Source organism: Natator depressus, chromosome 9 (assembly GCF_965152275.1).
Source record: "Natator depressus isolate rNatDep1 chromosome 9, rNatDep2.hap1, whole genome shotgun sequence".
Classification (NCBI taxonomy): domain Eukaryota; kingdom Metazoa; phylum Chordata; order Testudines; family Cheloniidae; genus Natator; species Natator depressus.
The window spans coordinates 29,012,849-29,039,050 of NC_134242.1; the positions used below are offsets into that span (position 1 = coordinate 29,012,849).

General features: G+C 38.1%; 1 long non-coding RNA gene across 4 annotated transcripts in view; it reads right to left on the minus strand.

Annotated features, from left to right (window-relative positions):
* Window positions 1-25,244, minus strand: part of LOC141993418 (uncharacterized) — an 84,976-nt gene extending 59,732 nt beyond the window's left edge. For 2 of the 4 annotated variants that reach the window (XR_012640847.1, XR_012640846.1), the window contains exon 1: window positions 25,153-25,244. This is a non-coding gene — a long non-coding RNA (uncharacterized LOC141993418). Of the gene's footprint in view, window positions 1-9,530; window positions 9,623-25,152 lie in introns of those variants that run through there. The other 2 variants (XR_012640849.1, XR_012640848.1) reach the window with 2 other exon arrangements.
* Window positions 25,245-26,202: the final 958 nt, after the last annotated feature.

Consider the following 26,202-nt stretch of genomic DNA (forward strand, 5'->3'; position numbering starts at 1 on the left):
CATTAATTAATGTTACAGCATCTTAATGGAATCTTTACACTGTAATGTTTTTAAAATGAACTGAAAAACAAGATTATTAATCATGAAAAACGTAAAGTGGGAAAACATTACACAGCTTCTTCCGCTACATGAAGAATTTACCAGGAACCCACCATACATGTGGTATTTCTCTCCCTTGAGCTACATGTCAAGAGGCAGCTTCAAAGGAGTTAAGGAATAATGTCCTTTTCTGCTGCTCTTTCGTCCTCATATTTAAAGCAAATGTTGGGACAGTGTTGGCCTTAATTAAAAATGTGTTTTGATGTTGCTTCTTAAGGCATGATGGGAAAGTTTGGATGAAGTAGTTATGATTTACTGCCTGGAACACACCTACCTTTCTGATGAGAGCAATGCATCATTTTTTCTTTGCAAGAGGTTTTACCATTTAAATAATATTTTTTGCTAAACTAATTCTTATTTCCACATATAAAATGAGGGAAACAATGCAGTTACATTTCTATAATTTTCCACAAGTAAAAAAAGTAATGGAAAACCAGTATGAGTAATAAATACAAAATATCCTCAGATTCTCATGTTGTTTCATTCCTTTTTGTCAACATTTAAAGCAGATAAGATCTACAGCAAGAGATCTAATACCTATTTAACTCTGGAACATATAAAGGATGGCAAAAAACCTAGAGAGAGATAGTAGATATATGGATATACAGACAGGATAACATTTTCAAGGTTTCTGGTGGAAGAGTCCTTACAACAGATGTATTTTTTAATTTAGGTTTTTTTACTACAAGCTTAGATCATTCATAATTATACCCTTAGACAAGAAGGGGGGTATAAATAAATTTGAATGGGAAGGAAACAGTCTGTACAATAAGCATTTTCTTTGGATCACAACAAGTTTGAATTTTTAAAAAAGAGGCTTTCCTTGAAGGATAGGGTGAAAAGCATTTAAAATATGGCAATCTTCCCCACTTTCTTCTTCGTTTGAGCAGATGGCTTGTGGCCAGCAAAGGCTGAATTTGAAAAATACTAATTTGTCAGGCAGATTCTAGCCCTCCTACATAAAATGAATGACCAAAGCAGGAATAATCACAGCAGAGGGAGGGAGAAAGAAGGACTGAGATGATCCTGTCTCAGAGTTGTGATGGTCCTACAGAAGAACTGAAAGAAACAAACCACTAAAGAACAGAAGATAGATTAGAAAAATAGCTCAGAAAAAGCAATCATATGATCTGCTACTCCTGATCCTTGTCAGATACAGGTTCCAGAACTTCCTTTGAGTTGCTAGAATAACAAGTTTAACACATAATAGAGGGAAAAGGGAGAGCCTGGATTCAGACCTCCTTGCTTGGGGCCCTGATAATCCAGAGACAAAAGTCAATAGTGAATTCCAGTACAGCAGCTTTGGTGTTTCCATCTGGGTACCAGAAAACATCTGAATGAATGAGAGGAATGATCTAACAATCAATAACTTTTTTCAAGCCATCACAAGAAGCCTTTGAACAATATCACAAGAAGGAATAAAGGAGAAAAACTGTTCTAATGGCGGGGGAAATGGACCCAGAAACAAGACCAAATCCACATACAGTACAGTTCTGAAATAATAAAGGTAAAAAGCAAATTAGTCTGGAAACAGTAGCTTCAGCCCATAAGAAATATAGTTGAATCTGCTTGTAGCAAACTTGGTAGTAGTAAAATGTGACTTATGGCAAAAAGGAAAGAACAGAGTAAATTGCTTCTGTTCATTCTAAGTGACTTCCATTCCTCTGATAGGGGTGCTTCACTGCTTATCATGAAGTTTCACCAGACTAAACTAAGTGGGTTCCACCCTGCAGACAAGCGCTGGAGTTCAGTGCTACATTCCCAGGGGGCACACTTTGATCAGAGGAGGGAGATAAGATGAGAAGTTGCCTGTATCCTTTTTCAATTATTTATTATTAATTAATTATTATTATTATTGTGATTGCCTTTAAATAGACATTCAAGTCAAACCTATTAGTCTACATGTCTTAACCATTCAATAGCTGAGGGAAGGGCATTTTGCAAGTCAATGAGGGAACCAGGCAGCCCTTGCCAATGGATACAGCCTGCAAGTTATGATCTACATCTTCTAACTGGCCACAGCGACAAAAAGAAGAGTCACAGAGGCCCCACTATAATCATTTGCAGTACTTCTAATTACTCTATATCTGATGCGATTGAGCTTTACCCACACATAGCATGGAAGATCAAAACCGGGGGGCTGGACTGTTGGATCTGTCATGAGATAGTCAGTGCCTATGACTGAAGCTTATTCTTGCCATCTAGTATGCCATCTGGAGGTGATATGGAGGTTCTTTAAAAAAATTGTCTAAATGAGGTGCTTTGAGCTAAGATGGAGGATCAGAAGATCATACACATCTTTAAACAGGGGTAGATGTAGGATGTATCCTTTAGGGGAAGGGGTAAGGAATAATCAGGGTCTTCCGAGTTTGCTGCAGCCACTCCCAGCAGGGATTAAAGAAAACCCCAAATAATCTTGCTATAGTTGCTGCTGACAAGGAGCAAAGTTATATTATGGCCTTCCAGAGCCTCCAAATGCACAAGGTGAAGAAAAGGGAATCTTGAGCCCACTAAACCCTTTCCTATTATATGAAAACTGCTTATAGAGAAGTTGTTGTAAAGAAACAAAATCTTTTTCCTTCTAACAGGGTTCCACAGTGCACCTACTAGGATCTGGAAATAAGAGTTGAGATCAGTTTGGATGTTAGAGGTTGAGCATAGTTCCTTTATAATTTTCAAACAGCCAAAGTAGGATTAAAGAATTTGCCTGTTTTGGTCTGTTGGCAACCAGAAAAGCAGGAAACAAGTTCGTAAGCAAGAATAGCATTTAGGGTCCGATTTTAACATCAAGTCTGCACTTAGCTGTTATGGAAAGAGCCTATAGAATTTACTAGGGATAAATGGCAGCTGCTGGGGGATCCTGCAGGTCGCAACAAGTGCCCTCTTCCTCCTACCTCTCCCCCTCCCTTTCCCGCTCCCTTTCCCTTTCCCCTTCCCCTCAGTTTACAGCTGGGCTTTTAAATCCAGCTGTGTGATTGTATTCAGAGTCACCAGCCCTCTGACTGGCCAGTAGTACTTGTGACCCTAGAACTGCAGCCAAGGTCTCTTCTGTCAAACTCCTTGCTGCTGCCTCCCTTGACTTCTTCCTACTCCTCCTTCTCAGCATTTCTTCCCTGTAATTTCCTTGGGTTGACCCTTCTTTCAAGGCTAGGATCCCAGGGCTTATTCTACCCCTTGGGTATCATCCTCACCCCCACTCCCCCCAGAGTGTGACTTAAAACTCCCTACTCACTCTCCTTGCTCTCACTTCCTGTTTTATAATCCTGTTTTAGTTCCTCCCCTAGCTAGGTTTCATTTATCAATCCCTGGTTCCCCTCCAGGTGCAGCATATAAGGTTAACCCGCTCTCAGGGCTTGTGTGGGGTGGGCACCCCTATTGCACTAGCCCTAAAGATTAAAGACAAAATCTCAAAAATATGAACCAGCCAAAGCAGTGTCTTCTGCCTGAGCCTTGGAGAGCCTGAAATACTAGCTCTAAGAGTGCCTGTGGACTCTGCAGTGCTAGACTGTAATTTGGCATTTTTCCAAGGTACCATGGAATTCACCATTTTGCAGCAGGTAGGCACCAGCCATTCTCCTTTCTCTCTCCCTGCTATGCCAGGACCTGCCTGTAGCTGCCTCTGATTCCACAAGTCTCCACACAAGGAGGCATTAATTGGATTACTGTGCACCCCAACCCCGCACTATTCTAGGCAGCAGGATATTGTGGAACAAGAAATAAAGTCCAGCTTCCAGCAAATGGAGTTGCAGCCACGGTGTAGGGGAGAAGTGTAGGCTGCTGAGCAAGGCCCACTGGAGATCAGTGGAGCAGCTGAGGCCTGGGTAAGCTGAGGAAGATAAGCTACTGAAGCCAGCTGGGTCACCTGGACAACATCATGAAAGCTAAACCCTGAGGAGTGGAGCTGGGCTGCCTGGAGAGTATAATCTAAAACACGTTTGCAAATAATCCCACTTAAAATAATCATCCAAATAGGTTATGTCAAAGGGTATTTTCAACTAATAGCCACAGTAATGTACATTTTCATGGGGGTAGGGGTAAGGGAATGAAAGATGTTTCATAGCACTAGAATAAATTAATATCGCCATGGAACATGGGGGTGCTGCTGCAGAATTTAGAAGCTGCTGCTGTGGAATTTTGTCCCTTTATACTGTGAAGTACCCAGGCCCTGGTTATTGCATACAAGCTTTAATACAAGCTCTATCCCAAATTATTGTATAGGGCTAAATTGGTAGCAGGGTCAGGTGAAACTAACTGCATTAAGCAAGTGAGATTTGATATGATTCATCTGAATTCTGGCACCTTGGAACATACAAATAATTCCTTTCTTGCAAATAACAGAACTGAATAAAGGGGCTAATATTATTTAAAACTGGATGTCATTAGGTAATTCTGAAGTTCATCATGTGGGATGCTTCAATCTTTCCAAAACAGATCCAATTTTGGATGTGTAAATTATATGTTACCACAGAAGTATAATTCACACATTTAAGCCTCCATATATGTTTAATCAATAATGCTCTGAGTAAATGTGTTTTCAGAGTCTATGAGCCATTATCCCTCAAAAGCTGTATGGTGGTGGCAGGAATTTTGTCATCTGCATGTGGAAACTCATCAATGTCTATTGACATCTCTCTGTTTAATTTCTATTTAAATCAGGGTGTAGTTCATTAGATCTTAAAATGGATTAAAACGCTCCATTAATTTTGTCGTTATATATGTGAAAAATCTTGTCTTATTCTATGGGTCATATATGGGCCTCAGTCTGTGAAGGGAGCGCCTATTGACATCAGTGTGAGTTCTGCACATGGACTGAAGGCATGATACGGTCCATTATTCTCAATTTTCCATAATCCAATCTCTGAGATAACATCGAATGGAAATTGCTTATCTAGAAGACACAAATAAATATAGTCCAGGTTTATTGTATGGCTCAGATTTTTCTTCTCAGGATTCAAGGAATTCCAACATGTGTTCTATATCCACATTTCCATGCTTGTTGCTGAAAGGTATTCCCTTCTTTAAGTTTTTCTTTTAGTTCACCAAATATAAAATGTATCTTTTAAAGATTAGATAGATAGATAGATAGATATGTGTTAGCCACTGAATATGCCAGAAAGGGAATCAGCAAAGGATCTGAGTCTGCTCCAATTGGGTGTTGTGTTACTAATTTCAGCCACAGCAGAATCAAACCCTAAATTATTACACTGATCCATTTTCTTGTTCTGTTTCACAGTAGCAAGATTTAAAAATCTGAATATGTCTGGCTTGGCCAAATGGAGACTACAGGACATGTAGTCTGGGGGCTATGTACATTAATGGAGGAGAGTATCTGGGTGTAGTAAAAGTGAGGTATAATTAGGAATAATAGGATGAAAATAAATAAAGGACAATTTAGACTGAATAGCAAGGAAAAAATCCTACTAGTGAGGCCTCTTAAATTATGGATTAGATTCCTAAAGAAGTAACATTACCACAAATGTGTTATGTAATGTTGGCTTGTGTGTTATACATGCTGGGGCACTAAATGTAGCATTATATAAACAGATGATATTTAGCTAATGATCTCTGACCCTACGGCTTCCATGCCACATATCATGAATGAAATCAAAGTATTTAGAGCTCAGTTATGCCTTTAAGGCACAGCCGGCACTGGGGGTATTGCAATATTCCATCCCCAAACTCTCCAATATGCAAGAAGTGAAGAGAAAACAGTTTTGCCCTGCTGCTGTGCCCTGTCCTACTCCACTGCACACTAGTGGGGTAGCAAGGCAAATTTCATTCAAAGCCAATTACACAAAATCTAAGCAGTAAGCTTTAAGGCAGAATGTAGCTTTAAACCACAGCGAAGAAAGGCACCCTGCCACAGAGGAAGCTGCAGAAGCCTTGTGCATGAGGCTCTGGGAGCTCATACAGCAGCAAATATTGCTATAGTCTTTTACAGGGGACAACGTTTGCCCCTCCACACTGCACACTAAGCAAAAGCAAAAGAGAAGAAGGAATTCCAGTGCCCTCCTCCCACTATCACATCTATGCAACTCAAACCAACAGTAACTTTCGATTAAAATCAGGAAAGAACAGTGTCAAATACATACGAGAGAGAACTAAAGAGTCTTAAAAAATACTAGAAAAAAATCTGGCAAACTGGCAAAAACTCTTTGGCTCTTCAGTTGATAGATTCACCAGTATTACACCAATATTACAATGATTCTTGACCAAAAATACTTTTGAAATGTTTCCTATAAAGGTACCAGAGTGTCTCTAATCTAGCACAGTGCAGTTTATCTGAGGACATGAATGGCTCATGCTGTACTTGTTGTTGTCGATATGAAATGAGACTTTTGTCCATACTGCTCTGCGTTCCATAATTCATATCCGAAAAGCAAAGGCTACTGCAAACGGGCATACACTGGACATTACACTGCCACTCGAAGTAAGGAACAAGCTGAACGCAAAAGCGACAGTAGCTCTGACTCCTCCCCCTTAAAACCTCTCCGAAAAACATGGATTTATCCTTTAGGAAATTAGATGGTCTCATCAAGGATTGCAAAAGCACGTAAAATGAGCAATTATTTTAAGCAATAACAAAGAAAAATGTGGACATCAACACTGTGATGAGTTATAGCCCATCTGTTCAGTAGGTTATACGTTCAGTACTGGTGACTGGAACTATGTTTATATTTAAAGTTGGAATTGTTAATAAGTCTGGTATAAAATAGTTACTCGTGCATGGAGTGCGAGAGTTCTCTGAGTTATTGTAAAAGGTTTAAGTGAACATCCCTGATTGGCCAGTCACCAATCCCCCTTAAGGAAATACACAGGCCATCCTAATTGCTCAGACATTAAAGTACACAACATTATTGAAAATAGTATTTCCAAGATGGAGGAGGTAGCCCAAAATAGTTGAAATTAGTCATGCAGCAATTTCCTTCAACTTCATGGAACTTCTCCCACTACTACCGTTAAATTCACTTGGAAAGTGGAGTTCTTGAATATAGCCAGGGTGTAAACCGTCCAGGGATTTAAAAATCAACAGTGCCAATTTAAAAACAATTTAATACTTTGGGCTCCATCTTTTGCAGAGCGTGTGTGGATGGTTGCACACATAAGCACAAAGTATAAAGTGACAAGCAGGATAGGAAATGCCAAGACACCTGATCATGTAATAGAGAATTTCTGCGTAACTTCTGAGTTACTCCTGCCTTGTAGGAGAGTTAGGCCAAACATGGGAGTGCAAACCTCTGTGACCTCTGTGACTCATTTGCAAGCGCAGGGTCAGATTTAAGCCTATCTCTCCTCAGACTTATACACACTCTATCCAAAGTCCAGCCCTTTTTTATCCTGCATTCTTGCGTTAAGGAAGTGGCCTTGAAGGTTAATTCCTCTCAGCACCGAGGACATCACCTAGTGCTTAACTTGACTACTTGAGCCCACAAAGTCCCTATTCATTCTTTTCTCAAGGAGAAAAAAGCGGGGGAGTGGGGGGGGTGAGAAAAGGGGGGGCCCAGTTCTACTTTTGCTTAGGTCAATGGCAAATTCCCATTGACTTATATGACAGCAGGAAGAATGTCATATATTCTGTCACAGCTAGTCTGGTATGTCAGGTACCTTTCAACTGCAGTAGCAATCGCTGCACTAGAAGGATAGAGCGGCAGCCTTTTCTGTTCCAGTGTGTCTGTGATTAATGTGCACATACTGCCCCTAGTCCAGGGCCATGAAGTTTCCTTTGACAATGGAACCATGGTAGTGCCACTGAACAGGATGGATTTGGGGTGCAAACCATCTGAACGGAGCAGAGATCATCCCTGTTGGGACTCCTTGTCCACTAGCATGTAGGGAGGACATGGAAATGGAGTGCAGCTAGGGGCTGGGATGGAAGATCTGTTATGCACACCCTCCCATTCTCCCCCTGAAAAAGGGACCATATTAGGGTTACACCAGCTGTTGCAGCCTTTATAGGCTCTCTGTCCTGGCAAGAAAATATCTTCTCCCTCCCCATTCCACACATCACTCCATGGTTACATACTCAGACAAGGACCTGGAGAGTGAATTTAGATCTGGATGAAGCAAAGGGGAAACAACAGTTATGGAAGTACTGGCAAAATAAAATTTTTAGACCGTAGCTATTGCACAGTATCCTGTAATCATTCTGTTAGCTGGAGTATGGTTGGGGAAGTACTTCAGCATCGGTATTTTGCATTTACTTTTAGTGGAAGTTTTGTGTTGGCATTGTTAGGACGGACCTCAAATGAAGTGTCCTTTATGGGTAACATATAGACTAAGTGCACTCAGATAATACTTAGATGTATGATGGACTATAATTAGATGAGAATTTTGATTTTTTTCATAAAGATTTCTGACTGATAGAATTGTTCATTGATTGCTTCCACAGTCACTGAGTTTTCAAGGTAAAAATAAATAAACTAAGTCTTGTGATCCATGAAACAATAGGATGGTTAGTAATTTGTACACTTTACACACTATCTTTTTATACTGATTGAATAAACCTAATTATCAGTGAACAGGAACCATTGCAATTCTTGCTTTTTGATAAAGACAAAAAAAATTGGGGAAAGTAGGTCAAACAGGTATTGCTATTATGTCCATGAACAGTGGGGTTTTTGTTTTATGTTTATTTGTTTGTTTGTTTTTTGTAAAGAACAATAATGATATTGTATTAAAGTGATGAGATCAGAATTAATTTAAATAATGTTGGGCTTGATTCATGAAAAAAAAAATCCGTACATAGTAGGATGCCATTATTTCTATAATTTTTCTATGCACAGGTCATGGTCGGCATTCAACAGCTCAGAAAGAGAAGTTTCAGATTTATATAGGTGGAGTTTTATCTAAACACTCAGTTCCATGGGAACAACAGAACAAGTATGTGGAAAAAACTACGCTTTCTAGTTCAGAACTAAACTGATCAGAAACTGAAATTTAGACAGACTCTGATTCCAGGAAATTATTACTACAATTTGAGCAACCACCATATTGTTACAGTCAGATAAGAAGAACAAAATGGGCACATAGAAGAATACTACTACATAAATCATACTAAAATAGCCCTTTGCCTTCTGCACATTAGCACAACTTCCATCCTCAGTCAAATATAAATTCATATTCTTTAAAAAAAATACGGAATTTAAACAAAACCAGAAATTACTATAAAATACTTATGTTGCTTTTAAAAGTCATAAATTCCTTCATTTGAATGCAATTAACAGATTGTGTTATACTTTTACAGTATGTATAAAATGTTTTGTTCAATACACAACGTGGACATATTTATGCACACAATATTTCTAAGCAAAATATATCAGCACTGTAAATAAAATTATGCTTTCATTTTGTCCTTTTAATTCAGCTGCCCCTCCCTCTATCTCCCCACCCCCCCCCCACACACACACACCTTTAAAGAATAAAATGTGTACCTTGGAGAAATATGCCAGCAAGTGGAGAGAGTGATTTTTTGAACACTGATTTTGTAGCTGGCATACGTTTCTGAAACAAGCATTGGTTAAAGAAGGAATGACTGGGATTGTCCTATTGCTAAATTAGATTAGCATTGCCTGCTGTTTGGAACATTTTTGCAAAGGCCAAATAGTGTTAATATGTCTATCATTGCAAAAAAGAAATGTCGTTTTTTGTTTTTGGGTTTTTTTTACATTTTTCCTATTTCAATTTAAATTGGTGCTTGTTCAGTAAACAACTTTGACCCATAACCTAAAAGGACATTGTCAACTTAAAAGCCCACTTTTGCCTGAAAATGCTTTGCCTAGTGTTGTTACAAGGAACATTTAAGACTACTGTAATGGAGAGACATTAGAAAAAAATTCTCTCTTCAGTTTGTTTTTACTGTGTGCATTTGACAATATTTTTGCATGAGCAGTGTTAGTGTTTCCTTTTTATAGTCAGTCACTTTCCTCTGGTGTTTGTGTGTGTCTTTTAGGCAGCAGCAGAGGAGAGAAAAACATTTTTAAAATTAGGTATATGTGATTGTAAAATCACAAAAATTGGCAGAAGGATTCGGGACAGGGGAAATACCTGAAACTACTTTTAATTCAGAGAGAGAGAGAGAGAGAGAGAGAGACTAGATCTCACGTTCTTGGTCATAACTTTAATCTTTAGTGGGGAAATAAAACCTACATAACACATTTATTTTTTTATTTCCTTCTTAAAGTAACTTTCCAACCTCCACCCCCATTTTTAAATTATTTTCCACAGGGCAAATTCTTAGAGTAATCAGTGGAATTACTTTGAGTATAAGATATGTGTCTGAGAACAGAATCTGACCCGATGATGTTTATAATTTTAAACAGCCCATGGAAGTAAATCAATAAAGCTCAAGTGAGACAAATTCATAAGTAGATAAATTCCTTAGATGTATTTTGTAAAATGTACCTTAATTGGTCTATATTCCTGTGTTGTGGCACAACTCCTGCACTCCTTACTTGAGTAAAATTCCTCTCCGAGTCAATGAGACTTTTGTTTGATTAAGGTTCGCAGGATCAGGCCCTTTGTGAACATAAGATATTTTCTTCTTAATTTACACTGTTTCAGGAGGATTATTTAAGACTCTTAAAGCCTCCTTGCAATCTCACTTAGACGAGTTTTATACTGATGTAACTTCTTGGACTTCAACAAACTTACTCCTGATTTACACCCTTGTGTTTGCAAGGTCCCAGTAAAGCCCAATAGGAATTCTTGGTGACTTTTTGTTACTATCTAATGAAATAGGTTTGTTTTTTAAACAATTTCGGGGAGAACTTTAGGCTGTTTCACAGAGATGTGAGTCTCTTTTTGTGTATCTTTCTTCATTATGTTTTCTTTTTATACTTGTTTTATATTTGTCAATAACTTTAAAATATAATCTCAGAAATAAAATAATACCATTTACCCTATGAAAAAATCTTTGCATTAATACAAATGCAGCCATTTAATCACTCTTCTGGGGGTTTGTAGCTGTTTATGTCACTCGTCTCCCATTTTAGCATCATTCTTTAAAATGAAGGGAGAAAAAAATCAACTTGCAATTTAGACAGTTACCAAATTACCAAAACTAGTGCTGCAACTCTTAATAAGCAAAACCATTAACAATTTTCCTACTGCAGCCCCTGTTCAAATACCTTGGACACCTTGTTAGCACAGAATGAGGTGTTCAATCAAGAGACTGGGAATTGGAAGTACCAGGGCACAGTTTTGAGTGGTGATTACAAGGGCATGAGTGTGAGTGCCAAAGTAACAGTCTTCTACACTGCAGGAAGCTGAGAAACCTACAAGTCTACATTTGTAAATCAGTCTGGATGATTACAGCAGTCACAAGCAAAGAACATATGAAACAATTATTTGTACCATTCTTCCACTCTTTTAATTTGCTCTTAAACTGAACACAGTGATACTTAGAGCCCTTGGTGCTTTGTCTTTGTAAATTTAGTACATGGCTTCATATTTTTCAAAGTGGCAACCTAAATGGCATAAAAGTAGAACTATAACAAAAAACTACTGTTGCTTGATTTTTAAATCACTTTAACTGCAATAATCTAAGCTTATATTAATACTCAGACATGTCTGTACATTCCTCTTACGTTTCTATGGCAGATCTGCAGAAATGTAATGATTTTAGACATTTCTAGCTGTCCTAAATTGTTTAGCCAAAGAGAGAGTTTTTCTTTTTTAAATTAGTAAATTTAAAGTGTAAGTTTTGTCTGTGTTAATATAACACCCTAAGCACTCATATTCTTACATTCCATTTACACACAAAACCCACACAACTTCAATTTTGTAAAGCTACTCCTTTGAAATATATTTTTTCCAAGTAGTGCAATGTAAAAAGAATCCTGAGCACACTTAAATCTTGCTTTCTATGTGAAAGAGCTATTAGATACTAATTGCATATTTAAAAGGAAGAATTATTTAGTTAAGCAAGACAGAATATAATGATAAAGAATTAAAGTATATCGGTCTTTGAAGGGCTAAAAATACTATTGTTTTTAAATTAACTATCTCAAAATGTTTTGCATTTATTTTTCTATATTTATGTATTACACTGTTAATAAAATGCACACTGCCATTAGCTTAAAGAAAATATTTTTTCAGTTTGAAAATAACTAAAATTGCTACTTTAAAATTACACAACATCCCATACTTTTTACATTTATATACTCAGAGAGTACTAAGTTAATTAGCATCTCAATTATGCTAAATGACTATATAGATACTAGGAAATTTTTTTTAATTTTTTTGTTGATTAAGAAATGCCATATAAAAACTTCTCACACAGGAAGAATGAGTGTATTTCTTTGTGTAGTGTTTATAACATGAAAATGCATTGTTCAAATGATGAAATTATCAATAGCATATACTTCCCTGGCTAATTGCACTTTGAGATCTGCAAAAATATTACAATTAGCTCCAAATTTAATTTCAGTCATTATGTGTAAAGATTCACATAGACATTCTTTTAGATCAGTCCCTGACTTTACTGCATATTCCGAGAATATCATAACTATATATCTAATCAACAAAGGAAATTAATACTTATGCTTCTAAATAAAATGTATCTTAATAGTAAAAATAACGTTAAAAGAATAGAGTGCAAATATTTTAAAAGCCAAACAATGTTGTGCAATATATTCCCTTTCAAAAAAGTTATACTGTGTATCTAAACTACGTTTTAGGGAATAGAAAAGTGTAACATAACATATATTGTACACTTTATTATTTTTATTACTATACTAAGGGAACTCTTGGAACTCTAATTAAAACATGGTAATGTGTAATTTTATAATACTACATACCTCTTAGAAACACATCATAACACCCCTCGGCCCCCCAAAACAGCTGCTGCAACTGCCTACTATTGAATTAAAAAGGCTCCCTTTTGCAAGTAGTAAAGTCTGTTTTTAATCATCGTAGGGTTTCCAAATGTAGAGGGCGCTGTTGTTCATGTATTTTGCAAGCATTTCCTGATGAGGGGAAAAAATATTTGTTTAAAAGCTCGATGCTTTATATTTTTAGTTTCCCTTAAATATCAGTGGAATTGTTTACACAAATTCTACACTCCATTTTATGTGATCGAGTTTACTAAAGTAAACCCTGATGCAACAAATTAATATGGGGTGCCACCTAACATACCCAAAGTTAAATGTTTTTCAGGGTTTTCATTATAACCCCCATTTGGGAAAGCTCTGTAATTCGGCTATAATGTTTCTTCCATCCTAAAACTTACATATCATTTAAAAAAATAGATATAAGTGTTGTAGGAACAATTTTTAATTGCAAGGATCAGAAGAAATTCAAATATACTATTTTGGGGCTCTTCTTCTGCATTTCCTTATCTCCAAAGTACTCGGACATTTACAGTGAAATATTACAGGTGTTTGCCCACAATTTTGACTAGACATACACACAAACATACAGAACAAGAAAGATGCCTGGCGTTTACATTTTACAGCCAGCTAATGTGCAATAACTTTTCTTCAGAACTTTATATATGCATATCTTAACATTGTATGTTCACACTGAGTCACAGGAAAATGTAACTGCTGGAAAGGAGCCACTACTTCTTCCAAGTAAATAATGTCTCAAATGTCCATCATGTCCATCATAATGTACCATGTGTTATATATTTCCATTAAAAAATTGTTCTTGGGTTTTTTTTCCACAGTAGAAAGAACAAATTACAATCCTCAAAGGAGTAAAAAAAAGTTGAAAAAATCATCTTGATGTTGATTTAAATCAGCAAAAATCAAGGAAACTTACAGTTAAGGCTGACACTATATTTAACTCACACAATTGCACCTATGTACTTTAGCTGGGAGGGAAGAGTGAGTGGGCATCCCACAATCCATGTCTGAAGTCAATGGGAGTTTTGCCTGAGTAAGAATTACAGGATCAGGCCTGGGATATCTCACATCTGTTAATGCCTTGAGCTCCCTGCACAACCTAAGCTCTGCGGGGTGTGTTAAAGCCAAAGTAACAGGCTTAGTTCTGAATGTATTTGTGGATATAAATCAGACTCTAAATATTGCTTTAACGTAGGTTTTTTTTTGTGCATGTGTGTGATTTAATTCTTATTTGCCAATGTAATCTGACCTTCCCCAATAATTATTAGCTGAAAGGCAGGATTTGAAGAAAAGTATTCTAGAAGTACTTTTTTGTGTGTGCAATTCACTAACAACTCAGTTGATCCTAAAACATTCTGCAATACAACATATATACCACATCTGAGGCTTAAAACTAGTTTCCTAAATGTAAATATTAAGATAAATATATTTTCATGTGTTACTACAAGACGAGGCTTTCCCACTTTGTGAAATACTTTAAAATAAACTGTCTACTTCAAAGTAACAAACAAGCCCTAGGAGTACACCGCTCACCAAAACTACTCATAATTTGCTGTGTGCATTTCATGCTAATCAAAACTTTGTCTTGTTAAAACTACATCTAAGTGCTAATAAAAATGACCATTGTTAGCTCTTTTCTGGAATCAAGGCTCATGCAAAAGTTTTCCACCTGATAAAGGCTTAAACATTACTGAAATAAGAGTTGCATTTTATGATTGGCAAGTTCTTTGGGACCAAGATACCCCCCAGCCTGACTGACTAGGACCCAGCAATGCATTTTGGCCCTGTCTCTATGTCAAGTCACTGCCATCAAAACAATGGCTAATATTACATGAAAATCTTGTGCAAATGAGCCATAATGGGAGCGAATGACAATCTCCTAAGACCATGCAGCAGGATTCTCCTTTGATCTGAAATACTGTTAATCTTTCTCAAACATAACACTAAGTATACTTGGCAAATCCTGTATGAGAAAGTCCCTATAGTGCAGGTTTGCAGATAGAAAGCCATAAGTGAAATACACACCAATAAAACGTTCCATATTGGCTGGAAATTTCTTTGCACTTATGGGCATTTTTGCAAACAAGTTAAACAATATGTTTAATTAATAAAGGACATTTCCTGCTGGATATGAAGTTCTTGTTCACAGTCTTATTTAATTAAGAAGCTGCAGTGTTTAAGATATTAAAACAGTGTTTTGAGAAGGTTTAGCATTTTTAAAAACACAGCCTTTATTTAGAGAGGCTTTAGGAATCAGACTGACTCTAAATTATAGTTTTAATATGATGTTTCAGGGGAAGAAAAAAATCAAATCACATAAGACAAGATTTTTCATTGGTAACAAAAGTATGATATAGGAGTTTATACTTTATTAATGATGCTTAAAGCAAAGATCTGGAATGGTATGTCTCAAATGAGGTCATTTATCAACTTCAGGATAGTAAAAACTTCTCCTTGGTCTGTATTATAGCCAGATCGCACCTTTTTGTTGTGCAGCCAAATATGCAAGGCCTATGTAGACGAATGCAAACAGAGTAAATCATGTTGATTCAGTGCTAGTAGGAAATATGCCTCTTCAGTTGTGTGCTGCTTTTGAAGTACTGCCTAAAAATCAGCCTTCGGCTTCAAAGCAAGGGGATTATAGCCTTTATCCAGCAATTAATATGGCTGAAACTCAGAATGTCAGCACCTGATGACTATGCAGGCTGGACAGTAGCCTGGTGGGGGTCCAGTCCCCTGAAGAATTGGAATTCACTATAAAAATTAGTGAATAAATAGACTGAAATATTTGGGGAAAGGACATAAAATTTTAACTTCTAACGACCTTTCTATATTTTGACATGCAGGGGGAAAAATTGTGGTGTCCCTTGACCTTTAACCTGCCTTATCCACCTAGATCATTTTAATCTCCCACCAACTGTTAAGCAGAAAGGAGTGCTATTAAAGGGAAAGCTATTCCTTTTGCCTTCATACATAGATCAGATGACAACCTCTCCAAGTCCCTCCTCTCTGTCAGAGTTCAAGGGTTCAAAGATGGTCAGAATATCAAGCAACAGAAAGCCAGCAGGACTGCTGCAAAAAGAGTTTAAACACTTTATATTATGCAGAGTAGTCGGAAAAAAAAAAGGGGGGGGGGTTATTTTGAAGTTTTACTTCTCAATTGACTATTTTCTTAAGTGGTCTCTTTTGATAACAAGTACTCATAATCTTCTAATTTTAGGGAAAAAAGATTTGTTAGATGCAAAAATCCTAAATTATTCTAATTTGTACCCAAACTCAGTTACCTAATAGCCTTTTCAGTGCAAACGCTAAATATAGAGTTATAAAAGAAACTTTGTGGAGATTGTCACAGAGGCATTTATTTACCTAAACACTTATAAAGCATGAATACTTCATGATCTAGCTCTGACACTTCTAATCTATGTTGGAAGAAAAATATATAATAATAGGGATATGCAGCTAATTACTAGATAACACATGAGCTGGCATTTTAAACAGTGCAATATACATAGTACGTTGTAACCAGCTTTTTCTATTTCTAATTTTTAACCATACACAGAGGAAACATGTTTCTTCCCAGATTTTCTGTTTGCTTTGAAGAAAACACCCACAGAGTATCCATGCTTAAAGTACTTACAGAACAGTATCACTACAACATGACAAGCTAAACAATGTGTTTCATTAATAAAGAATGTCTGATATTAAATGCAGAGTTCTTATTTCAAAATGGCAAAAAAACTGTATGAATGAGGCATGGAGGATAATAATTGCACAACATAGTATTAATAAAATTGTGTGTATGTTGAATGTAATTCATGTGCAACTTTCTAAATATGTCTACATACACACATATATACAGAGACATTAGAAATTAGAAGACTACGTTAGATTTTGGAAGAAGAATGAGGAGTACTTGTGGCACCTTAGAGACTAACAAATTTATTTGAGCATAAGCTTTCGTGGGCTAAAACCCATGCATCTGATGCATCCGATGAAGTGGGTTTTAGCCCACGAAAGCTTATGCTCAAATAAATTTGTTTGTCTCTAAGGTGCCACAAGTACTCCTGTTCTTTTTGCTGATACAGACTAACACGGCTACCACTCTGAAACCTGTCATTAGATTTTGGGTTTTCGATTTGGCCTTTCATACTCTGGGTACCCTAAAATGCTTGACAGTGTTTCCACTGGATTTAGCTAAATACAGTAGTAGTAGTGCAATAACAGCCATTAAGTGTTGTTAACAATAGCTCCTACTCTGACTTGGAGATTAGAATCTGTCTTATTGAGACAGAGAATTTTGGCTGGGAAGTAGGCTTATCCTTACTCTTTTCACAAAGTGTCATGGAGATATTGCCTAGACAAGCAACAGGGACAGGCAAAAGGGATTTTGGATTAACATCTCATCTGCAGGACGATATCTCAAACAGTTCAACACCTCTGTGGTGTTGCACTGCCATGTCAGGATTAAGAATCAACCCAAGTCCTTGTGTGAGACTTGAACCCATGACCTTGTAGCCAAGAGGTTAAAAAAAAAAAGGACTAGTAACTGAGCCACAGTCATTATTGATATGTGCTCACATCTATTGACATCAGTGTTGACTACAGATTGACCTTGGAGCAGAAAACTGTTGCCCACAGATTTTAAAAGTAGCCAATATCTTTCAGCAAGCTTTGACATTTTTTCCCTATTGGAAGCCATTTTTCCTACCAGACAGCAGCAGTTTACAGCATAATCTCTAAATATTAGTATCGTAAATACCTTAAAAGAATTTTTGGATACCTTTCAAATCTGTCAAGGTTCACAGTATTTAATTAGGTTGTTTTAACATAGATTAGAACATACTAATTAGCCCAGATTTTGATAACAAGGTACTTTTTTGTATGAATAGTAGCATATTGACAATAGTTTTCATTATAAATTTATGTATATTTTGTATAGTACTCAAAAGCCTTCTGGGCACTTCACAGACATGGAAGTCAACAGATTCTTGCCCCAAAGAATTTATCATCTCTGAACACAGAAAAAGATAAGGAGAGGAAGAGGTGTATTGAACTGCTACAGTGTCTGTGATGCAAAGCAAAGGAAAACTGGTTGGGGGTATATTTTGCTGAGAGGAAATGTACATACATTTAGTTCTGATTTGATATGGGAGATATTCTCATGGCCTTGATCCCCCTCCTACTGAAGTTAGTGTTGCTGAATTAGACATTTAATCAGTGTAGGACTGGACCTATTGACTTTGAAAACCCATTCAAATTTGACAGTAAAGCTAACTATATTTAGCCAAGTATTAAAATCTGAGCATCTGAGGACCATCCAGATTTGCATAAAGATGTCCTGAAAAAGCGATGTTCTGGATTCAGATTCAGTTTAGGTTGCAGTTTGATTCCAAAACCAATTCTTGTTTAGGGTTCAAGTCCGGTTATTTATTTATTTTGTATTTCTTTGCACTCAAGAATTTACAAAGGTGCCTGTAAGAATTTACAAAGGTGCCTGCTCTAGCCACCTGAGACATTAATTTCAAAACACAAATCATAGCAGACAGACCAATCCAGCAGCAAACTCTGCCACACACCAGCAATAACCAGACCAGCTAATCATTACAGCAAAACAGATAAAAGACTATTTCGGTCTCCTCTGATATCTCAAGGGATTCCCTACTCCCCAAAAGCCAGAGTGAAAAGATAAGATGATCTGATGGTGATGAAATTCTGCAACTTCTTTTAATCAGGTTTTGGCCCCAAATACGGGAAACCTTTCTAGAGCAGCAGGATTTAGGAGATTTTGGTTGCACCTCAATCAGAACAGGAAAATAGGCCTCATCTGCTACTAAATCCAAACTCTGAACCAAATCATCTGGCCTTGGAATCTATTAATCTCGTTTTTCCATTGGAACTATTTGGACAGAGAACCTCAGAGCTCTCCATTTGGTGAGGATTCATAGAATTATTTATGAAGTTGTAGGCAAAGCACATCACTGAATACAACCCTTCTGCCACCACAGCATTTCTTGACTTGTAATTTATAATGTATCGATTTGGTTTGCTCCTGTAAAGGGATTATCTAGCTATTCTTTCAGTCTGGGTGTAAATGAACAATTTAGATTATTAATAAAGATCTCTAATACAGATACATAAACAAGTCCAAGATTTGATGAGTTACTTCATAAATGCCTCACAAATGCCTTTTTTCTTGGTGACTGTTACAGGTCTTTCTTTGACTGAGGTAGGCATACATCTGGAATTAGTTGTTTTAAACTCTAAAGTGAATAGCAAGTAGATGGCCAGTTGCTGAATATTATTTCGCTCTGCTTATGAAGACCACTCACCCCAACCTTTACATTAATATTGTATTATATTTATACCAGTGATGGTGACTAAACGGCATCCCACACAACTTCATGGCATTTGGTAGTTTTAGGGGCTGCAGCCTAATGCAATCTCCCTCCTTCAACCCTTTTTCCTGTAGACGATAACACTCTCCCTCCCTGCCTCTCTTTTGATTGGTTGTGTGCTCTGGCACAAGAATTGTGGATGGTATGAGTCTTAGATTTGGAGTATACCACATTCTATGATCATCAGAGTGGAGCTATCCAATCAGCAGTTGATACACTGAGACCCTTCATAGAGACAACTACATGTTGTAGGGAAGATGCCTAGGCCCCAGAAGCTAAGGGAAGCACCTCAAAGTAAATAGAGCCCCCACCCCAACTTTTCTGTACTTCCAGGCATTCAACTTTTCTGTACTTCCATTCTGTACTAAATGACAAGCCAACATCCTCCCAAGGGGGAAGGAGTGGCCCCTAGAGAAGTAGAATCCGAGAATATCAGGGTTGGAAGAGACCTCAGGAGGTCATCTAGTCCAACCCCCTGCTCAAAGCAGGACCAACCCCAGCTAAATCATCCCAGCCAGGGCTTTGTCAAGCCAGGTCTTAAAAACCTCTAAGGATGGAGATTCTACCACCTCCCTAGGTAACCCATTCCAGTGCTTCACCACCCTCCTAGTGAAACAGTGTTTCCTAATATCCAGCCTAGACTTCCCCCACTGCAACTTGAGAACATTGCTCCTTGTTCTGTCATCTGCCACCACTGAGAACAGCCTACCTCCATCATGGTTCAGTAACCATGAACATGCAATATGCATGCCAGGCTTCATTGTAAAAGGCTCTGTTGACCACTGCCAGAGTGGGTACTGCAACAATGAAGGTTCCTGAAACCCCCTGGCCTGAAATCTCTAGAGCTGTTGCCAGGAAGCACAACTCCCAAAAAGTTGAGTGGTGCTGGCAAAAGAGAAGGGGGTGGCGAGCACGTTAGGAGAAAGGGCTAGAATCAAAACCAGCCCATTCCCCACCTTCATGTAGAAGGTGAAGTAGCAAAGACTGAAGACTATGCCTTTTACAAACATTAAATTTTACAAACTGAAAGCCCACATTGGGCTAGATTTCACTGCTGCACAGTGACACAAACTGTAGTTCCCTGAAACCAATGACTTAAAGACAGAGGGGATGATTGTGATCATCTAGTCCAGGGATTGGCAACCTTTGGCACATGGCCCATCAGGGAAATCCACTGGCAGGCCGGGACAGTTTGTTTACTGCAGTGTCCACAGGTTCGGCCGATCACAGCTCCCACTGGCTGCGGTTCACCGTTCCAGGCCAATGGGGGCTACGGGAAACAGCGTGGGCTGAGGGATGTGCTGGCTGCCGCTTTCAGCAGCCCGCATTGGCCTGGAATGGCTAATAGCCATTGATGAACCTATCCTCCATGAATTTATCTAGTTCTTTTTTGAATCCTGTTATAGTCTTGGCCTTCACAACATCCTCTGGCAAGGCAGTTCACAGGTTGACTGTGCGTTCTGTGAAAAAATATTTCCTTTTATTTGTTTTAAACCTGCTGCCTATTAATTTAATTTGGTGACCCCTAGTTCTTGTGTTATGAGAAGGAATAAAATAACACTTCCTTATTTATTTTCTCCACACCGATCATGATTTTATAGACCTCTATCATATCCCACTTAATTGTCTCTTTTCCAAACTGAAAAGTCCCAGTCTTATTAATTGCTCCTCATATGTAAGCCGTTACATGCCCCTAATCATTTTTGTTGCCCTTTTCTGCCCTTTTTGAGATGGGGAAACCACATCTGCATGCAGTACTCAGGGTGTGGGCATACCATAGAAATGCAGCAGATATGTTATGTGTTTTAGAAAGCATTACTATTTTTCAGTGTAGCAGATCTCTGAAACACAGAAAAAGGATCGACTGATGTCTTCATGCCTATATTTAAAATAAAAAACCAAGGAACAATAAGAAAGAGGGAATTCACTGGCAATAATAGTCTCTGCCAATATCCTGTTCAAAAATAGCCCCTTTTCCCCACCCTGAAACTTTAAGCAGTTACAGCCATGCCAGGGATTAGTGCTGTAACAGCCATTCATCGCACTTGGCATTGCTGACAATAAAAAGTAAAAAACCAAAATTGTTGCGATACTCTCCCACCCCTAAAGCAAACAGTCATAAGCTTGTTAAAAAAAAGTTTACATTCTCCTGATAAGAGGGGCTTCTAAAGAAGTGTAAATACTACAGACAAATACATTGGACAACTTGGACAACTCCTCCACAACACAAACCTAATCCCAAGTTGATAAAGACATTTAGAACAGAACACCTCCATTGCGTTAATATATGCAATGTCACATGAAAAAGTCGCTAATGACCTTCTAATACAGGGGAATAAAACCCTCCCAACGCTATATAGCCCATACGTATGTACCAGTGTTTCCTTATGGCAGCTTTATAGGATGTGAAGGTGTCTCTCAGCACACACAGATGTCATCATCTGCCTCCCTGCTATTCCAAGATGTGTGCTCATATGACATCCCTGTTTTCCCCTGCCTGCTGGGAACCAGGACCAGTGTACAGTGTGGGTGGGATCAGGCTGCCTGTACAGAGTTTGAAAAATAGACTTGTCATCAGCCCACTAGGGATGGAAGCACTCCCCAGTACACTCATAAATGTTACGTAGTGCTCAGCAGGCGATGATTATATGCATGGCGTTTGCCACACTGGCATCCAGATGGGTGTGTAGGCAGCACCAACAAGCTTTCAGCCTACCAAACGTGCTTTCTATGACCATTCTTCAATGAGCTTGTATCTGGATTCCCTTTTTCCAGGGTCACTTATGTTGGTGTATGGTTTCGTGAGCCAAGGCAGGAGTAGGTATACGGGGTCCCCCAAAATGACAGTTGACCCAGACACACTGTACAGAACCATATAATTTATGGTGAATAAAGTCCCTTCTCCCCCCTTCAGTTATAATCCTGATCACCTCAATACCCTGGCATCATAAACCTTTCCGGTATACATGAGCCTGCCTGTACGTTCCACTAAGCCTTGCAGAACAATTTAATAGTAACCTTTTCTGTTCACATACTCAGTTGCCCCTCATGGTGGGCAAAGTATTGAGATATGAGCGCTACCGATGGCCCCAGCACAGTTTTGAAACCCCTATTATTTCTGGAACTTTTCTTATGGCAACTGCCTAGGGGTAAATGACAGTGTTAACTGCCTCACAAACTTGCACAACCTTGACCCCGACAGTAAACTTTCCAACCCCAAAGTGCTTTGCAAAAGACCTATAGCTGTCTGGTGTAGCCAGTTTCCATAGGACAGTGGCTTACCTGAATTGACAGTTGTGGCTCTTGCCACATAGATCCTTGAAGGTAGGGTGACTATATGTCCTGTTTTGGCCGGGACAGTCTCTTAGTCCTGTCCCGGCCATCCCAACTTTTTGGCAAAAGTAGGCATTTGTCCCTTTTGCTCTTGTCAACCGATCAAGCAAGACAAGAGGAATGCCTTTTAAAAATACTTTTCAGAATACACCCCTTCTTCTTTTGGGTAACCTTTACTGGTTTAACAGCATCATCACTCATATGAATAAGAATTATTTAGAAGAGCAAGGGTTGCAGGATCAGGCCTAGAAACTAGGATGAAGGCCTTCTCATTGACATCAGTGCAACCCAGTGAAATCAATAAGTTTGTGACGGTGTAACTGAGTTTGAATAACAGAGTTTGAATACAGAGTTTGAATAACAATTCATGCAAAACAAGTATTGCAGAGTTTGAATAACAATTTATACTAAAAATTATCCTTTGACAAGATACAAGTCAATATTTTTAAACTTTTAAAATTTCACTGATCAAATCTGAGCCTTGATTTTGTTTCTCGGAGCATAAATATTAGAAAAGATTTTAACCATATATTTGCACAGGTGATTTTGAAATGCTCAGCAAGATCTTGTGCCCAGATTTTTAGTATCTATTGATTCCTGCATTTAAATTTATGGTGCATTTCACACTGTTCCCTGCTGTGGTCGTCTTAAGATCCTGGCTGCCAGGTCACTAGGAAATAAGCAATGAATGGCAGAAAACCCCGTGCCTGTTCTTATCTATAGAATGGCAAGCATGAGCAGAGTTCTGTGCAAAGACTGCTATGCTGTCAAAAGTAAAATTACAAAGGGCTACACTCATATATATTTATTTATATATTTCAATATATTTCTAAATTTGCGAAAGTCTTTTACTTTGCCACAGTCGCATCATATCTGAAATTATTTTATGGCTAGGAGCAAGAGTTGGGAGGCCATCTGTTCTTTCATATTGACTGTCAGATGAGTATAACCATTTCATTCAGGGTTTTGAAAGTGCCAAAAATGAAACAAGTTCCACACATGTTAATGAGATTTTCCAAAAACAAAACAAAAACAACTCTATTTAACCATTCCAAACAAAAAGTTTTCACTTTTCAAATATATTCAAGATGTATTTATTACTATTGTCACTAGAAAAAACAATTGGATTCCAACTAGCAATAACAGGAAAAGTGAATGAAGGTCAAGACATATTCGGTAAACTACATCTAGCTTTTATACTTGCTATTTTTAAAAACAAACCTTTAATTTTGAAATTCACAGCCTATCCACCATTACAAGCCCCTTCAGGGCAATGATCTATCAAGTTCTGACTGTCTCAAACTGTTTGTGCTGGATTCAGCATCTATCACTCCTCAGACTTGCTGCACATTCAGCCATAGAGACAAGAAACAATAATTTTCAATTAAGAAACCTGGAGAAGACTTGGGGACTTGATTTATGGTGCATGACTAATTATTGAATAGCTAGCCTAATGAAAATTAAGCTGCTGGTTACTACAAAGATTTAACTTCATTTTCTTGAGGAGATGCTGATATGACCCGGAGTATAATTTATTGAAGTTTTATTATATATTTTAAAATAGACAAAGACATATAAATGATCTAATTGTCATTTTTAAAATATGGGTTTTTTTACATTCTATATCCTAATGGAGCTTGTACTTCATATAAATTTAGACTGAATTAAAGGCTTCTTGTTGCATGAAGTTAAAGTGTTTCCTTGTGGATGGTAATGAAAGAGAGAGAAATATGAAGGAGGACATAACAGAAATTGCTTTTTCAGGCTCAGAGTATTTATAAGCAGAGGGACTCAGTTTATCACAGAGTTGATACATAAAAATCAATTTAATACCCAATATTTTGTATGTAAAATTCTTCTTAAAATTTAAGTTGTAGGGAAAATAAACCAATGAAATTTGCAAATCTTTGGTAAACAACGATTATGTTGATTTGTTTGGGTTTTTTTCCCTCTTTAGGAGCCTGATCCAAATCCCATTGAAATCAACAGAAGTCTGTCATAAATGACATTTGTTTCCTGCAAACAGCATATTTTCAAAGGCCCAATTCTGCAGCTCTTATTCATGTTGAGTAGTATTTACTCATCTGAGCAGTCTCATAAGACGACTTAATTGGAGGAGAGACTGCAGAATTAGCCTCTAAGTATGAAAGGTCCTGCAGTTTACTCAGTGAAGTCACATAAAAAATCAGAACACCATAAATTCTAGGACCCCAGTCACACAAATATTACACTGTCTAAGCAGAAAAAGTTTACTCTTTGAAGTCTTACAATGTCTAATGCAAGCAAAACAATACAGTAGTTCCTATTTCTTTCAACCCACATGCTCACAGTTTACCCAGCTTCAGCTAGGCTTCCTGAACCTATACAGACAAGAGAATATGAAACAGTACATTCTTGTAAGTCACATTCTTTTGCAGAAGGAAACTCAAATAAATGTTTCCAGTGTACAAATTAATCCATTCCTACAGCAAGAAACCAACCTTAATTTGGTGCATGTCCCCTTAACCAGTTCTGCTTCTGCATTGAACTTCTGCACACAGCCACTCAGAGGCATCTCAGGATTCACAATATTGAGCATTTACAGGAAACAATGCAGAGGGAAATATCAAGGTGAAATGATGTAAGTGCTGGACTGGAGCAGCTGGCAACAAGACTGCACAGGATTGTCACCAAAGATACTAGTCAAGGAGGGAAGACAAAAGGAAAGGAGGAAAGGAAAACTTGATTTATTCAGGAAACCACCTGTTTCTTCAGAAGGCCTTTATGAGGATCACTAGTTTATGGCTGGAAGGACAGCTGGCAGCCAGAAAGGGAGCTGAATATAAATTAATTTCCTATCTGATCTTTTAGAAAAGTCTGGGCTCTGTTCAAGTCACCGGGTAGATATGAATTGACAATGAAACTAAGGGTTTTCCTCTAGCTCCCTGATTCTAAGCTGTATAATATCTGAGGAATCTGCATGAGCTCAAAGAAAGGCCTAAACAATGCAGCAACTTTCCAGCACTGCCAATATTGAGTTATTTACTGGAGTCCTGGATAAATATCAGTATGAATAATAACATTCTGCCTACCTAATTTTTCCCAGCAGTTTCAACTGCATCCAATATTCTTCTTCTCTAAGTCCTGCCCCCTCCTTTGCAGGTACCAGGGTCTCATAGTGGGGTCAGTGCAGAGAGGAGCAAGGCTTTGGAGATGCTACATAAAGTGCTCTTTGCGCACTGCTGTGTAATGAATGTTCAGTGGCAGGAAGAGAGCCATAGGTTCCTTTATCCTCCAATTCTTCTTTGCCACAGATGGAAGTGACACAAGGGCCAAGGAGGCTACTTCAGCCATTTGGCCAAGTATTGATTGGCTGCTCTGTGGCCCAGGGTTCGGAATTTGTCCCTTCTTTCCCCAACGTGTTCAGTACCCAACCAAGTTACTAGCACAGGCATTGGGAGAGTAGTTTGCTCTTACTCTCCCAACCATTGTGCTGTGCCGCTGCATTCTGTTAAGCAGCTGCCATAATTCACCCCTGAGCTGGCTGTGTG